Here is an 18102-nt window from a genome sequence, read left to right as displayed (position 1 = left end):
TATCTTTCTGATATTAAGTTCTAATTTCCATGTTATGCAATATTGTTAAAATTCATGTAACACTTGTTGTAGACCATCAGATATTTCTGATATCATAACAGTGTTATTGGCAAATAATATGATAAAAAGTTTGGGATACATTCCAATATCATATACCGTAAAAACTGGTATAATTTTGCGCAGGTAATTTTTAGGGCTGAAAATCCTTAAAAAATCTACTATCAGTATATTTTGCGCATCAACGAAATGGGGAAAACAATGTCCAGGGAGTCCCAAAAACCGATGTATGAAGGTGACAATTTCAATGCAAAATATTCCCCATAAATGCTTGACAACTTGCACAAAAGTGTTGTATTTAGAAGAAATAACATATGAAAACCGCATTGCGTTTGTTTTCTTTTATTGGCCACCGTAACCTGAAACTGAAATATCTAGCAGATGTCCAAAACATCGGCGGTCTCGTCCGCCGTACTCCGTGCACATGTCAATGTTTTGAGATATTACACATGAATAGTAATCAGGAATATTTGAAAAGAGTAGAATATAATTTACTTAACTTGGCACAATAAGTAATTAGTATGTTTGAGATCATTAGCAATCAGCTAGCGGATACGTAGTTTAGCTTGCAACAATCACAGTGTGCATAATTTGTCAAGATTTGTAAGACAAAATATTCTTTTCCACCAGGTAAGATTCTAAGTCATAAAGGTAGATTGAAAATAGGAAGGGAGATAAAATAATCAGATAAATATTTGTAGCGGGATCAGACTGGGTTGATTGTCGGCGATCAGGTAGCTCAGTCGGAAGAGCTACATTTTTTTCTCTCCTGTTACAGAATTGGCACCCAACTAAATAACCAACGGTTGTGGTGTTTGAAATAGGGTCTCGTATGTATTCAAAAAAGGAGGGAGGAGTGTAGCGGGACTGGACTGGGTCGAATTATCGATGACCAGGTAGTTCAGTCGGTAGAGCACTCAGCTAGTGTTCGGAGAGTCCCAGGGATCGAATCCCGGTCTTGCCGCTACATTTTCTCCTCTCTGTTACATATGGTTACCTTACTGTGCATGTAGATATTCAAGGTAAATCAACAATGTTCGCTGATCTTGCAGAATTGCCTTACAGTGTTATAATGAATGCAGTAAATGTATGTCTCATTGGTGTGATTGATTTAAAGGCAGTTTCATGTGGTGACCGAAAAAAAGGTAAAATCAATACTTTCAGAGTGATCAGGGAACATTGATAGTCAAGGCGGGGGAAAAACATAAGACGACCTGTGTTATACAAATAATGTTTAATTGATTTTCATTAAATTGTCTCGAAGGTGATGATTAGTGTGTTATGAACGATAAGCTTAATATGTTTTTGACAAAAAAATATAAACAGCTAATGTCATATTGTGTTTTAAATTTAAATAATCTTTTATTTATTCATTTCATTTCAAGCATGTACATGTCATAGAATATAAAACAAATATCAGGTATATGCTTAAATCATATTACAGTTAAATTCACAATAAAAATCTCTCGAATTTGAAGATGATGATTTAGTAATTATTTTCGGATTGAAAATCATTACAATATTAAGCTTCCACAGTTGAAAATTACTTCTTTTTGTTCACACAATTCTTCTCCTAGAACTGTTTTCCAGTTGAAAATGATACATGCATTGCTGACATTCTGTAAAAACATAGGAAACAATAAATGTATTAACAGAGTAACTACTGAAAAGGCTAATATCATATTAATTAAACATTTTTTAATCATAAATAGCAATACCAGCATAGAGGAAATATTATTGAAGTTTAATTTCCGCTGTTCTTCAGTCCTCCTGTTCTTACATGTAAGAGTTTTGTCCTTCATAAATTGATTGTAATATACAGTCTATAGCAGTTGTTATATAATGTGCACAAAGAAGTATAAATACACACGTATGCATGGGTACAGTGGCAAATTAATAAGTTATACAGAAAATGATGGTGCTTATCATGAAAAGCGTAAAGTCTATTTTGTTGAGTAAAAAAGTTAAAAAACTAACATTGTTCACACCCTAAGATGTAATCGCACTCCAAAACAGTGATCATGTGGGCTTTTGTGCAATTGCATTTGTAAGACTGTGCCAGATTAGCTCCGCTCGAGTGATCACACAATGCAAGTGAGAGTCGGGAATATGTTTATGTAAGTTTTAATTGCTAATCTCTGATGCTTGTTGGTAAAAATATAACTCAGGATAATTGCTAAACAATTAACAGTTTTCTCTACATTTGTTACAGATTGAAACAGCTTTTTAAGTGCCGTTTAACGGAAGAATTATGAAGAAGAAATCGGCATTTTCGTCGATCTAGTAGTCCAAAAAATATCACTTCGAGTTATATGAACATTCCATATATGATTTATGTCATTCGGCCAAAAATGTATACTTCGTATTACCTAGTTTAATGCACATGCTGTATGTATATGATCAGAACGTCAAGCTCCTGTGGTGAAAATAACTAAAATGTTTTAAAAGTATGGTTTAGTGGTAATCTCTGAACGTGCTTTAGTATATAGATATAATCTGATATTTATACTTGTGCTTATACAATTATCGATAATAATGGATGTGGTAAATATCCATACCTTATTAAACTGCCGTTAGTTTTAAGATTACGCCACCTTGGACATTTACAAAATGTTTACTGTCTGTCACGTGCTAGTCCAAGTTTGTCCAAAAATGTTCTTAGAGTTGTCTCTCTTCCATTGTAGATTTACATGTACATGTGGCATAACGCAGCCGTGATAAACAAATCTCCATATCGTCCTGAAATATATTTGCTCCCGAACTAATATGATTCAAAGTGCAAAAATCATTATTGTAACAATTTTAATGTTTGAGGTGAAATATAGATTTCATTTTTTTCCGTTGCGGGATAATTGTCACTAGTAGGGACTAAACGCGTGGGGCGAAGCGAAGCATTTTCGGGACGAAACGTCTTCATGTATTGAAAACAACATTTTCGGGACGAAAAGTCTAGATACATTGTACACAATTCAAGTGAAAATTTTCCAACCTAAGATCATTTGGATGATGTATATGGTAAGGATATGAAAGTAGTAATCTACTATTCCTATTTCAACATTACAGATACGCTTATTTCAGTAACTTTCATATTCAAAATTTGCTATTTAAAATTCCCGGTAAAATCAAAGTTGTTGAATACACTGCCGCTAGGAGCGCTAGTATCTGCGAGCAAGTTCTTAGCCAATCATATTGAGGAAATTGACTGAAAGAGAATTTTGCAACCACGATCACAATGGCGAGGTGACCCTCGCCAAAAAATGTGACTTTCTCAATTTTGGTTCACTTACCGCCCGTTAAAAACGTCTGTCCGTCCGTCCGTCCTTCCATCCATCCTATAACAATTCTTGTTACCATTATTTCTCAGAAAGTGCTGAAGGGATCTTTTTAAAATTTCATATATAGGGTCCCCTAGGACCCTTGTTGTGCATATTTCATTAATTAAACGGATCGGTCAACAAGACGGTTGCCAGGCAAACCATCTTGGATTTTGATTGTTAAAGTTTATTACTGCTATTTGTCAAAAAAAAATATTAAATGGATCTTTTTTTCAAATTTTCATATGTAGGTTTCCCTAAGGCCGTAGTTGTGCATATTTCATTTAGGGACTGATTGGTCAACAAGATGGCCGCCAGGCAGCCATCTTGGATTTTGATAGTTAAAGTTTGTTACCACTAGGCCTATTTCTCAGAATGTACTGAAGGAATCTTTCTCAAATTTCATATGTAGGTTCCATTAGAACCTTAATTGTGCATATTGCATTTTGGGAGCGATCGGTGGACAAGATGGCTGACTGGCGGCAATCTGGGATTTTGATAGTTAAAGTTTGTTACCACTAAAATACTGAAGGAATCTTTCTCAAATTTCATATGTAGGCTTCCCTAGGACCCTCTTCGTGTATATTGCATTTTGAGACCGATCGGTGGACAAGATGGCCGACCGGCGGCCATCTTGTATTTTGATAGTTAAAGGCCCACTACCTTTCCGAAACGGTTTTGATTTTTAAAATGGGAATGTAAAACGAGATTAATAATTCTGTAGAGTGGCAAAAGTCATTAACTAAACGTTAATACTACACTTATTATCACCCTCCTAACCAATTTAATTAAAATAAATAAAATGTTAATTTTCATAACGCGCGGTAGTTGACTATCACTGCGGCAGACGGTAAAACAGCGAAATGACTCTCCATTGTTATCATATATTACGCAGGAAATTTTGCATATGTTTGGTGTTGTAACCTCATCTTAGGCCATCGGTATATATTTTCTGAGGTAATTAATGTTTTTAAGAAATCTTTATATTTTGCTCCGGAAAGGTAGTGGGCCTTAAAAGTTTGTTACCGTTATTTCTCAGAAAGTACTGAAGGAATCACATTCTCAAATTTCATCATATGAAGGTTTCCATAGGACCCTTGTTTTGCATACCGGGTATTTCAGTAATGGAACCGATCGGTCGACAAAGTGGCGGCCAGGCAGCCATCTTGGATTCTGATTGTTAAGTTTATTACTGCTATTTCTCAAAAATTATTGAAGGGATCCTTCTCAAATTTCATATGTAGGTTCCCCTAGGGCCGTAGTTGTGCATATTTCAATTTTGGACTGATTGGTCAACAAGATGGCCGCAAGGCAGCCATCATGGATTTTGATAGTTTAAGTTTGTTACCACTATTTCTCAGAAAGTATTGAAAAGATCTCTCATAAATCCATACATAGGTTCCCTTTTGCCCCTAGTTGTGTATAATGATTTTTGGGACTGATCGGTCAACAAGATGGCAGACCGGCGGCCATCTTGGATTTAGATAATTAAAGTTTGTTACTGCTATTTCTCAGAAAGTACTGAAGGGATCTGTCTAAAATTTCATACTAAGTTCCTCTAGGGCTTTAGTTTTGCATATTGCATATGGTAACAGATCCGTCAACAAGATGGATAACCGGCAGCCATCTTGGATTTTGACAGCTACACGTATTACTTTTTGTCAGAAATACCTGAAGGTAACTTTCTCAAATTTCATATGTAGGTTCCCTTAGGACCCTTATTGTGCATATTGCATATTGGGAAAGATGGACAAAATGGCCAACTAGGAGCCAACTTTTTTAAATCTAATTAAAATTGAAATTAAACCATATACAATAACATACACTAGAGAGTTATCAATATGGCTATATTTAATTCATCAACAGCTTATCAGTAAATAAAACCTGAAATTAGGTCAATATAAAATAGTTTCAAATACACCTTGAATAAATTAAGAAAACTTACACATATCATATTTGTTTGTAAGGAAATAGGAAATGAAAAATTTCATTTATTGCATAAAAATCGCCAGAACTTATGAAATGGATGTGATACATGTATGTAACCTGATCTACATATATATATACATTATGTAGTTACTTCCCTAGCCCCTTTCTTCGTGTTTAGAGTTACTTCCCCTTATTTTATTCTGCCAGTTTATAAAGATACATCACAGTTAAAATGTATATAGCAATACTGCGGAAAGACGTACTGGAAATTTCAGACAATGCAGAGGATGATTAACAATTTAAAGAAAAAAATTTACTTAGACGCCGGGTACTTAAAAATTGATACGGCTCACTATTTCTTTTTAACCTCATTAACCTCTTACAAAATAAAAGTCAAGTCAATTATATTTTCAGTTTTTTCATCGGTTTAAGTTTGACTTTTCATCTTATACCGCTATCGGACAGTTGACTCTTGTTTTAACTTAATTATTCTCCATATTTTGTTCTCTCTCTTCATCTGTTCATCGTATTCGATTGTAACAGCCTGTTTGGTATTCAAGTATAATTAATATGTACCCGGAACATACCAAATGTGGCGTACATAACCAAACGTAGAGGTGCCAGGGGGGGACGTCCAGCGACAATTCCTAGTAACAATAGATAATCGACGCAATGAGGTTGTTACTAGCATTTAATGCTATATGTTAATGATATTACTTGAAAAACTTGAGTTATTTGAGTACTTGGTCCATTGACTAACTGGTTAGACTATTTACGTAATTACCTGTTAATTTTCTACCATGGTAATATTTAATATATTTAAATAAATGATATAAAAAATGTTAAATCTAAGGTCGGTGTCTTTGCGTGTTCCTAACGGTAAATCAAATATATTTATTACAGTAAGTGTGTTTTACAATTTGGTTTTAAAGTTATTATTTTACGACATTTATGCAGGCATATTCCTTTCTATTAAGCACACCAAAGGGAGTACTTTGCATTATCGACCTTTATAGACAGATGTCCTTTTATAATGAGGTACAATCTGCATAGTACAAAATGTGTTTGTAATTCTGTCTTTTATAGACAGGGCGTCTTTTATGTAGAGGTATCCTTTATAGCAGATTTTATTGTAATTTAAACCAAAAAAAAAATCAGCAGAACACATGTATGAGAAAGCGTTTAAATTATATAATTTATAAAAAAAATAGAGGAACACACTTTATCTTAATTGTCATATTTCATTTTTAGCAATAAAAATCACTTTATAATAACACACAAATAGGACATATGGTAGATCTACTACCATAACATCCAGATCTACAGACTTGTACTTATACTTTCATTGGATCACTCTGTCAGTACTGACAGAATGAAATCAAGGGAAGTAACTCTGATGGATCAGGATGTTACCAAGGGACTATCAGTGTAATCAATGTAAGTAGGTACAATGTGTATTTTACTTTTTCATATACATTTTTAACATCACACTCTCGATTACAACTTCTACATACTGTGGACATACATCATTCAGCCATTATCTAATTTTAAACCAGTTAATTCGAAATAGATACAGTATATATTTCCGTTCTCTCACAATATTTTAACATTTTTAAAATATTTCCTTATATTAATTTTACACGGCAGTACTACAAATGTAAGTTTACTTGGTCTTTTAATTAATTATTGTGCTTTAAATATTTTTTAGTTCCTGGTCAACCAAAATAAAGTCTGTCAAAATGTTCTGTATTTGCCACTTTTATTTTACTCATCTGTCCTTGCCGGTAGTATTCCCATCTTTGCACATATTACAGAGTGAGCTCCCTTGCTAGGATAGGTATCAATTGTTACGTCATTATTTTGCGAGTGCAATTCACATTGTTTTCTCTGAATACATATATGATGCTACGCTCTTAAACACATGACGTCTAATTCAATAACCCTACCCGCATAGTGGCTGATATATGTAAACTCTGTAATATGCAAAATTCGGAATTGAATTATGACTGTCGATGTGTCTTGCGCGGAGTAATCATCCTTACATTATCATATGAAAAACGACATGAAATGCGCTCTACATAAATAATGAAGTCCACAACCGAGTACCTACCCGAAAGGGATGATAACTAATGTAGTATGTATTGATGGCATAATACATTAACCAGTAGTGCATAAACATATATACATTGAGTTTTGAAATCCTTCTAATTTGTCATTTGTTGAAAGGCAGAGGACCTCCAGTTTATAGGCATTTTGCCTTGGCCAACTATTTTAAGTGTATTTTTTTTAAACTTGTATATTTTTGCATCATCACTAAGTTTTTAAACAATTTATCTTGGCCTTGATCATGTTCAGTCTTTTCCCTATTGAACTGTTAATAAATATGTTTTTTGAAAAGGTTTGAATTGAGCATATTTTACACTGGTTTTTCGGAAAATCACGGCTTTCCATAACCGGAAGTGCATTTGTTTTTTTTTATATTTACGGTAAAATATTATTTTTTCTTTCCTAAATTCGTAACTACACCATCTGAAAATCAAGGCTTGAGCTGATCAGTTTTCCAATTTTATTAAATATGAATTTTTGAAAGTATGAAAATGAGCAATTTTACCTGTATGTTATTCGAAATTCCGGCATTCAAAAACCGAAGTGCAATTTTGTTTTTAATTAATATAGTACGTAAAATATATTTTTTCTTTCCACAAATCGTACTCACACCATCTGAAAATTACTTTAACATTTTATAACATATTAAATTAATCCTGAAGCGAATTTAACTTATTAAAGAAGTTTATCTAAAAGCCCCAGGGACATACAGAGGTACATCTGCCTATCGGGAAAAATGGCGAAGTTGCCAATCTCTATTTATAGATATGTTCAGGTAGTAGAAGATACAACAAACATCCAAAAATACAGGCAGGTATTAGACAATAAATTAATGCAGGACATACATATTTCTGTATTTTATATACCGTTTTTTTTAAATTTTTGATAAACGAAAACAAACAAAATTTACTACGTTTTTAATATATTTTTCTCATTTACATCTTACAAGAATAAAACTTTTTGATTCCTTATCCATGGTTTTCAACGTAAACTATTAATTTTGTAATCTTGCAATTTTCAAAATTTGGGATTTTGGTAATGTGTCCCTGGAAACTTTTAATGGTTGCGTGTTCACAAGTTTAGGTAGAAAGTTTATTTATATTATTGCAGTTATAAAAACAATAACTTGTTCCTACTGTAATGCTTCAGGATATATTATCACTGCTACAAATGGTTGATTTTTTAATCATATATTATAATTTTTTTTGAAAGGTAAAGTTAGATCATTTATCTGATGATTTTTCATTTGTGGAATATACATCAGATACAATTATAACTCTGTATAATTTATCTGGGTAACTGATAATATAAAATTTTTAAATATTATTTATAGAGGATCTCTTCCCTGAATGGAATGGCTCAGAAAATCTATTTGTATATAAAACATGTGTATTATATACTCCTAGTGAGAAAAAAAAATACTGCATTTCTGTTTGGTGGAGAGTTACATGGATTTTTCTCCACTATCATTTACAGCTGTTAGCATTAGATACTAAATAGGTGTCACGTAGTTTCGTTCCTTGCCAACATCTTACAACATGTGATCGAGTATTTTGACAGTGCAAATATTAAACCGACCAACAAAAAGAGTTGCTTACCTAGTTCCTTTTATGGAATCCAATCTTTGTTTTTTGAAGCAATACCTTTCAATATTTACTCTGCAGCTATTTTCTTTAAAGATTTATAGCCAATATTTTTTTATCTTTTTTTCTTAAATTACACGTTTGTACTAAAACTTGAATTTTATGTAATCTTGGGTTACATTGACGATGTCTTATATGGACAAATAATTTTTATATGTTTGTTTATGGTTTCCCGACCGACCCCTAATTTTTTTCCCATTTATCTCTCGAAAAAAAAAGAAAGAAAAGGTCCGGTTCTTCGATCGTATAGACTCCGGTTCCGACCTTTTTTTTAGATCACTATAAATAAATAATCTTCCAGACCTACCGATCCTATTTTTTAGCAGCTTTGTAACCCTTTACAGGGACTAAATTTTTTTGGACATAGCATTATTTCAGTTGTTAAAAACACATGTTTAACCTATGGTACCGGGGCCCCATTTATTTAAACTTTACACATCTGAAGAGGGGAGGAACACTAATTATGGCGATTACAGTGTAGATGTATCATTGTATACTAACCGTTTTTTAACAATATTTAATGTTCTTGTTTTATCTTCTAGTGGAACATTCCTGGCAGTTCTCATTTTCATCCCAAAGGGCCTATCTTTTTGACAATCAAGTAACAATCTGATTTAATTTCTGATCTTTTATAAACAATTCCAATAAAAGGATATGACACCATCCACATTTGGGGGATCAATGTTTGGATGCCCTATATATCACGTGTACTTACACTAAAACGGTATGAATTGAATTGTATAAACCTTGCGTACTCATCAAATTGTTAACATCATTTCGTCACCAGTACACATACATATTAGCATTCTTGTGCTCTTTCGGGCAAGTTGACTATATTACACAAAATACTAATTCTAACAGCTTTTCACAAATACAGTTTAGTTACCATATCAAAGATTATAGTATTTGCAAAGTTGTTTGGTCCATTTTCCAGAGGTCCTCCAGGAAGTGTCCCACTATTGTTGTGGTTTCAGTTCCTCATTTTCAATATGGTTCAATTTTTTTCAGATTAATCAGAGAGTTCAAGAATGATCTTCTTACCTAAGCGAATACATAATGTCTCCCATTGAAAAGTAAAATGAGATACATACATATGTAAGAATCTGTTTTTAAGTTGCTATGTGTGATAATGGACCTCATAACATGACAACAAAAATTATATTTTTAATTGGTGAAGATAGGACATCTGTTAACGTCCCGCCTTGGTGATACACACACTGTTTAAATCACTAAATATCTCAATTGTGGTCATGGTTTGGTTCGGGGGTGAAGTTATTCTACATTGGTCAGGTTTTGTGCCTGGACCACGCCAGCTGATTTCCTGCTTGAATAATCCTTAAATTACTATGTTTATATCCATATTTAATTTATTTATTTTTAAGTACAAATAAATTATGACTACATTTAATCACATTTTAGATTTACATGTTGGTTTTCTAGAAATACCTGCAGACTTTAGTTTCAATCTAATATTCTTTTTTTTTTTTTTTTATTTATGTGCAAAACATTAATTTTGTTTTTTTTCTTGAAATATGGGATGGCTAAACTATAAATCATTACAAACGAGGCCCATGGGCCTTAACCGGTTAACTGAGTTCTGTATACTGAATTGAAACAAAGGGACATATAAACACTATATATTGGCCCATCTGGCCCTTGAAGTTAGTCAGTGATTTTATAAATTTGACTTTTTTAATCTATGAAGATTATTTGGTTTCGCATCAATTCTCGATGAATTAAGAAGAAAGATTTTGAAATATTAATCCATTTTGACCCCTTTTGGCCCCGCCATTCTGGCCCCTTGGGGGTCGAGCCAGGACGCAAATATGGATATGATGTTAAAATATTACCTCGAGGCTAATAATTTCTAACCAAGTTTGACTAATTCGCCCTATGAAAACTAAGCAATTAAGAACGATAAGTTAATTTGACCCCCTCGCCCAGGGATAAAAATATGATGATCCCATGGGCCATGGAAAATTCAACAATATTTTGTTAAAGGCTTCTATGTCCTTCCTATCTATGAACTGTATCCCTAGTTCCATCAATAAGTGAATTCAGATGACGATTTTTGTAATTATTAACACTTTAGACTCCTTTTGCTCCCGCCCCTCTGGTCCCTGGTGGGTCGTAGTTTATTTTTTTTTTATTTTGGACTGGACCATATGGTTATGGTGTTAAATTTCTATTCTCATGCTACTAACAAGAATGAAATTCACACCCAGGTTGACTAATTTCCTACGAAAAATAAGCAAATAAGGTTCATAAATGTGGTTTTCCATCTAAAACTATAGTAAAAAAAAACTTAACCCCTCCCAAAGCAGGCGGGAAACCTGAGAAAAAAAACCCCGACAAATATTCACTCAAGGTTTTTATAAATCTAAACCTTTGTGTAGTAGGCATTGAGAACCTTTCTATCTATGTTGATAATATTTGATTCTACCCACATCTGTGAGTGGAAGAAATAGAATTTAGAAATTTTTAGCCCATTCTTTCCCCTTTTGGCCCCACCCACAGCCTCCTGGGAGGTGGGGGTCAAAATATTTCCAACAATTTTGAATTGGCTTATTCTGCCTTAGAGGGTTTCTGCAAAATTTTCATTTGATAATTGCTTTATTCGCCTTTTGGAGAAGAAGTCGAAAATGTAAATTGTTTTCGACCGACATGTTTCACGAACTAGACAACGGGCGACGCACAACAACGGACAAAAGGCGATAATAATAGGTCACTTGAGACATCGTTTATCAGGTGATCAAAATATAAAGCATGTAGTCTTTTTCGGCAAGTTAAGATGTCGTATAAAATAATCTCAACTGAAGTGTGACTATTTAAACTTGGCTGAGCTTCTTAACGGTATATAACTAAATTCCTTACTAACTTTTAGGAAAATGGGTTTATAATTGTTTCAATTATTGCAAAGGGTATGGCAGAAAATGTCGTTTTTAGTACAACATTGGCCCTTAAACTTCACTACATAATGTCGGTACACTATAGTGGCAATCGATCTTGGCCATGAACTTAAGGCTTTTGTCCTTGTTACTAAGTTTGAGTAAAAAATCGGTTAAATGTTTTATCTGGAGGTTTATTGCGGGGAAATGGCAGCAAAATGACTTTTTTTTATTAAAGCTAAAGGCACCATTAACTCATCTAATTTAAGATCTGCCAAAACTGGTGATCGAACTTGGCTGAGCCCTTATAGCAATTAACTTACTTGTTTATCCACGGTTTAAACAATACCTAATAGATAATAACATTTGATAGATTATTCACACAGAAACACTGCAGAACATTGACCTAGATGTAGTAATAAAATGAAAGGCCCATTAACTCTGATAAATAACCTGAAACAACTAACCATCCGCTGAAAGAGTTGATCGAACCTGGGCCAGGCACCGTTGGCTTTCAACACATAGTTACCAAGTTTGAATAAAAATTGGTAAATATTTATTTACAGTTTATTGTAAGAAGTGGCAGAAACTGACTTTTGGTATACAAACAATGAGGGCCATACACAGCTAAATAAGGTCCATTGAAACGTCGCTAATGAAAGCTTGCTGCTGAGTCCTTAGGGGGGGGACATCTTAACCATCTTTATCTATCGGTCTGAAGAAAAATCTAGTAAAATGTTTATCAAAAATAGGCGTTTTTAGTTTTTCTACAGGTCCAATAACTCCAGCTAAATAAGTAAGTCCTTCGGCTGTTCGCACTCGAGCATATCATGAGCCTTATGGAAATTATACATTGTTACCAAGTTTGAAAGAATAATTTGGTTTTACAATATGGTTACAAGGTATTGACCACAGAATCTAATTGTAACTGAACGAGAAGGACCAGACAGACAGATCAATCCCAAATTTAATATCCCCCGTTTTGGAGATAAGAGAGGGATATATATATAATGATAGAATTACATACATAATGATTCATTACCTACCTGCAAGAAAGACTTCTGTACAATGTTTATAACTTTGTCAAAGGGAAAACCTCACTATCTATAAGAAATCTGTAGAAAAGCCTCGTAGTAGCCATGAGACACAATCCAAGGTTTTCGTTATGGCTAACCTTTGTTCAAATTCCGATGAATCCTCTTCCATCCCTATACCCTGTACTATCTAGTTAATGAACATAATCAAATGTTACTGAAGTAATCAAAGCTTAAGGAATGTGATTGTTTTATTATTCTCTTTTTGTTTTGTTTTTTTTGCTTTTTAATTTTTCTACACTTACTGACTCAGAATTTTATGTTATGTTCGTTTTGATAGTTGGTTTTGTCGTGAGGGAGGGTGTGTGTCGTGTGTGTAACTAGAAATGTAAACTATATTTGTTTCACTTATGTACCATATGCACGTATTATAAATAGGTTGTATGCAAAAATAAATTGGTAACAAAAGGAGGTATACGATGAAATATAATTAGTCAAAGAACATATAAAGGACATTACCAGCATTTTGTTTAATTTCATTATAATACTGGAAAAATAAAACTGAATGTTAATGTCATAAATTAGCATGAATATGTGCACTAATGTAAGGGGAAACTTTCAGCTATAGAACACCAAGGTCTTTTATTAGCGATAGTTTCCAGTTCACAGGCTTGATTTTGATGAAATTATATTTGTAACAATATATTCAAAAGTTATATAATAATAACATTTATGACAATATAATACGGTTTAGTTCAGAATTTATATGGCTGTGAAAGTATCCTTTTGCCAAAGTGATGGTCCATTTACAGCAGGCAGATGATACAATGTCCACCATTGAGATATATATTTATATTTATAATTACATGTAGATTTATTGCCTGCTATATCTCACAAAGCAATTTGGGTTAACCTTATTATCCTAAGTAGCACTCCTTAACATATATTAACTTTATTTTATTCAAACGAAATGCAAAGACGATCATCGATAGAAATTTGTCTTTATATGAAAGAATCAAATGAAACTAAAAAAAATAACAAAATAAAATAATTTGACAAATACATTCCAAGAACATTGAAAAGTAATCCAGTAATCAGATTCATTCATATACATTTGAGCATGCACAAATTATCAAGAGATATCAGATCTGGGGATTCTAAATTGAACCCTTTCATTCAAGACTTGACGGAAATGAAATATATATTGGGTTATTGAAAACAAGAGTTTACCTGATGTAGTTTTGTCATCATTTTGGGCGGAATGAGATCATCAGCTTGTCCAGATATAAATAAAGTTGGCAGGGATATTTTTTTAATTCTTTCAATTGATGGATACTGCAGATAGAAAATATACATGTACGGGTATACAGCAAAACTTCCCTCTACAACTGTACAGTCAAACCATGATTTACAAATAAATGCATATTTTAGGAAGTTTTTTTCATTCCCGTCAATGTTATCTATTAGGAGGATCTTACATGAGTGGCTGAGTACATTGACTTGAAAATTATAATATCAAGTATTAAGATAAATTTTGATATTGCAACGAGCATCTTACATTTAGTTTTGATTTGCTCTTTGGAAATTATGGCTACATGCAGAGAAAACAAAGTCCAACAGCTTTTTCAACGCAGTTTTAAGTCCCCAGTAAAGTATATATCTGGAACGCAAGCATTTTGATCTGGCCATGACCAATGGTCATCTTGAAGTGGGGACAAACCATGGGTTGTTCTCATAGGATCCTCCTTTTCTAAACGTAGTGTTATAAGGATCATTATATTATTCAGTTTGTTTTTTGTATAATACTGTCTATGCCTGCAGATTGTTTATCAAGTTAAGGTTAAACTTACTTACTTTATGTTTTAAAACACCCCCTATAGTTCCTGGCTACATGATCCATTAATTTGATTTTAAATATAGTCCCGTCCTATGTCAGGTAGACTAGTAAAAGTGTTCTCTATCACTAAGGCTGCTATATGTTGTGCATAGAATGGTTGCGATGCGAGCCACACGGCTACAGCCCCACCTAGGGAGCGCCCAAACACACCACAATTTTGTCCCTGTTTATATCGTTCCTGCCCAAAAGAAAGTTGATGGCTGCCTCAGCATCTCTGTACAGACCTGTAAGACAAATGCAGGGTTTTTATTTTCGCTAAATTTGTGTTTTCAATGATATCTGCAGATTCTAAGTACCTGGGAAATGTTTGGTAAATCAGCGACATGATAGAGTTTCACTAGGTATAATTACATTATAATACATTCTATATGAAACATTTTCTATAAAAAAGAAAAAATTATTCGTGAAATTTTTATCCCCCACTTTTGTTAATCAAGGGGCCATAACTCTACCAAATAATGTCTGAGGAAAGTGCCGAGCAAACTCATCAAAGCCCTTTGCACATTAAATAATGTGACCAAGTTACAAAAATAAATTACATAAGATTTGTGGCAGTTATTGCATGGAAACCTTGCAAGCGTCACTGAACGCAAACAGCTGAAAATGGTGTTTTTCGTTATTCAAAGGGCCTAATTTCACCAAATAAGGTCCTATGAAAATGCCGATCAAAGTCGGCCAAGACCCTTAGACATTTAACTTTTTCAACAAGTTTCGAGAAAATCTGGTAAAAGTTGCGAGAGTTATTGAACGGAAACAGATATAAATAGCGTTTTTCGTTAATTAAAGGGCCATAACTTAGCCAAATAGGGTCCAATCAAAGTCCCAATCAAAGTTGGCCAAGGTCCTGAGACATTTAACCATGTTACCAATTTTCAAGAACATCTGTGGTGGTAATATTTGTGAGAGTTATTAAATAGAAACTGCCGAAAATACTGTTTTTCGTTAATTAAAGGGCAATAACTCAGCCAAACAGGGTCAAATCAAAGTCCAGATCAATTTGACCAAAGCCTGAGACATTTAACTATTTAACTAATTTTCAAAGGAAACAGACGAAAGTGTTGTTTTTCGTTAATCAAAGGGTCATAACTCTGCTAAATAGTGTCAGATGAAGGCGCTGAGTAAAGTCATCTGAGCCCTTGGCACATTTAGGGATGTATTCTTCTGAGCTTTCAGTCCCGTTGAAGTCTTGTCTCAACAAAGATGATAGAAGTTATGCAATTTTCAAATACAATTTATCAATATCTGTAGCAAGTTGTCAGTTGCAAATTATGTAAAAAAAAAAACCATTTCTATTTTTAGTAGAATTTTTTATACAGGGATTTTAAGAAATGCCCCATTTGGTGGCCATTTTGAAATTATGTATCTTTTACGCTTTGAGTAGAGCCACAGTTTTACCAATTTTTACTGAAATTGTTTTTACTTAAATCATCACTGCACCAGCAGTTTCAACTGTATCATGCTATTTTTTACTGTAAATCTTTAAGTAGGTTCGTGGTCATTAAAATATTGAGCATTAATGTGTGAAATGATACACTTTTGTCACTTCATTGTTACATTTAATGGTGATTTGAGCACTTTTAGTTTTTATTCTAAAATATTGAAAAATATCAAATATTCAAATGGGGCAAAAAAGTAAGCAAACGGACCCTCCATTTTTCTGCCTGATTTAGAAAGAACAACCCTTTCCCTATTGACATGCAAAATATTCACAAAAGTTTAATATCAGAACTTTTCTTTAAAGGGTTAAAATTGGCAAAAATTGCTTAAAATGATTCATTTTTTTAGCACAAAATTAAAGGGTAGGGGTAGCACTTATTGTTATTCTGAAAAAATTATATTTGTCATATTAATCAAAACTGGTATATTTTTAAAGAAGACCACTGGGAATTAAATTCTACAAACATTCATACATATCACACAGCTCATTTGGAAATTATGGCTTTAATCTCTTGTGTATATGGTCAAAACGGCAAAATTAATATAAAATTCAATATTTTTGTCAACTAGGTATCTTTGAGAGACAATAGCTCAATACGAGTACACGGACATATGTTTTTTCTTTCATTTTCTTTAAAGGTATGAATTAACTCCTATTTCCAAAAATCAATATGTGAAAAAATGTTAAATACAAGAAAATTTTGACTTCTCAGAGGAGTACATCCTTCATCATGTCACCATGTTACAAAAAAATCGCTTAAGATTTGTGGCAGTAATTATACAGAAACAAAGTGTTACAGATGAACGGACAGACAGACGGACCAAAATTTATATCCCCTATTTCCATGAAAGCAGGGGATAATATAAATGATATAAATACAAAAGCATCATAACGTTATGTTTGTCTGATGCATCTGCATCCAGAAGGTACATACAGATATTCCATCTTTGCATATTACAGAGTTAGCTCCCTTGCAGGTAGGTATCGTTGTTAAGTCATTATTTTGTGAGCACAATTCACTTAGTTTTCTCAGAAACGTATGACATTAAGCTCGCAAACACATGACGGCACAATCAATACCTACCCGCAAAGTGCAGATAACTCTGTGATATGCAAATTCGGTATAGCAATACATAACTACTTCCCTCCCCTCCATCCACCTAAACCTGTGTAGAGGGAGATTTTGAATCTTACCTGTTTCTGATGGGGAACCCTCACTTTTACCATAGCCTCGATACTCTACCAGTAGAACATTCACACCACACGAGGTAAAAAATCCATGGCTGTTTATAAGCCTACAAAGTATACATATTAGGAGCTTATTGAATGTTAGAAAATAATTCTTATATTAGGCCAAACAAAAATATATGTCTATTTAGGGTTACATTGGCAAAAAGCATAGGGTCGGTAAGTTGGAGGGATTTTTTTTTTTTTTAAAGTGACTTTCACTCTAAAATAATGGCCGAAACTGGAGTCCGAGATAAAATCCAGACTTTTATTTTTTGTTGTTGAAAAGTGGCAAAAAATAAGGGTCGGGGGTAAACAATTAGGGTCGGTTGGGTAACCCTAAACAGACATATTAATTTTTTTGGCCTTATATGAATATGTAGTTTATTTTTATCATGATTGGCTTTTAACCAACAGATTTACAAACTACATTTATTGATCAATACAATTCCAAGTGTTGATTTTACTTCCAAAATCAGTTCTTTCATCATATTAATCCAATAATATTAAATGCTTGACATTGAGAAGCTTTTGATAGGCAGTTAGACACAACGTAATGATCAAATATG

The 18102-nt window shown here is 33.3% G+C and overlaps 1 pseudogene; it reads right to left on the bottom strand.

Moving 5' to 3' along the window:
• Positions 1-14201: 14201 nt before the first annotated feature.
• On the bottom strand, positions 14202-17624 carry LOC138313676 (protein ABHD13-like; annotated as a pseudogene).
• Positions 17625-18102: the final 478 nt, after the last annotated feature.

This window comes from Argopecten irradians, unplaced genomic scaffold (genome assembly GCF_041381155.1).
Source record: "Argopecten irradians isolate NY unplaced genomic scaffold, Ai_NY scaffold_0834, whole genome shotgun sequence".
NCBI classification, from domain to species: domain Eukaryota; kingdom Metazoa; phylum Mollusca; class Bivalvia; order Pectinida; family Pectinidae; genus Argopecten; species Argopecten irradians.
This window is presented reverse-complemented; position numbering and strand designations above follow the sequence as displayed.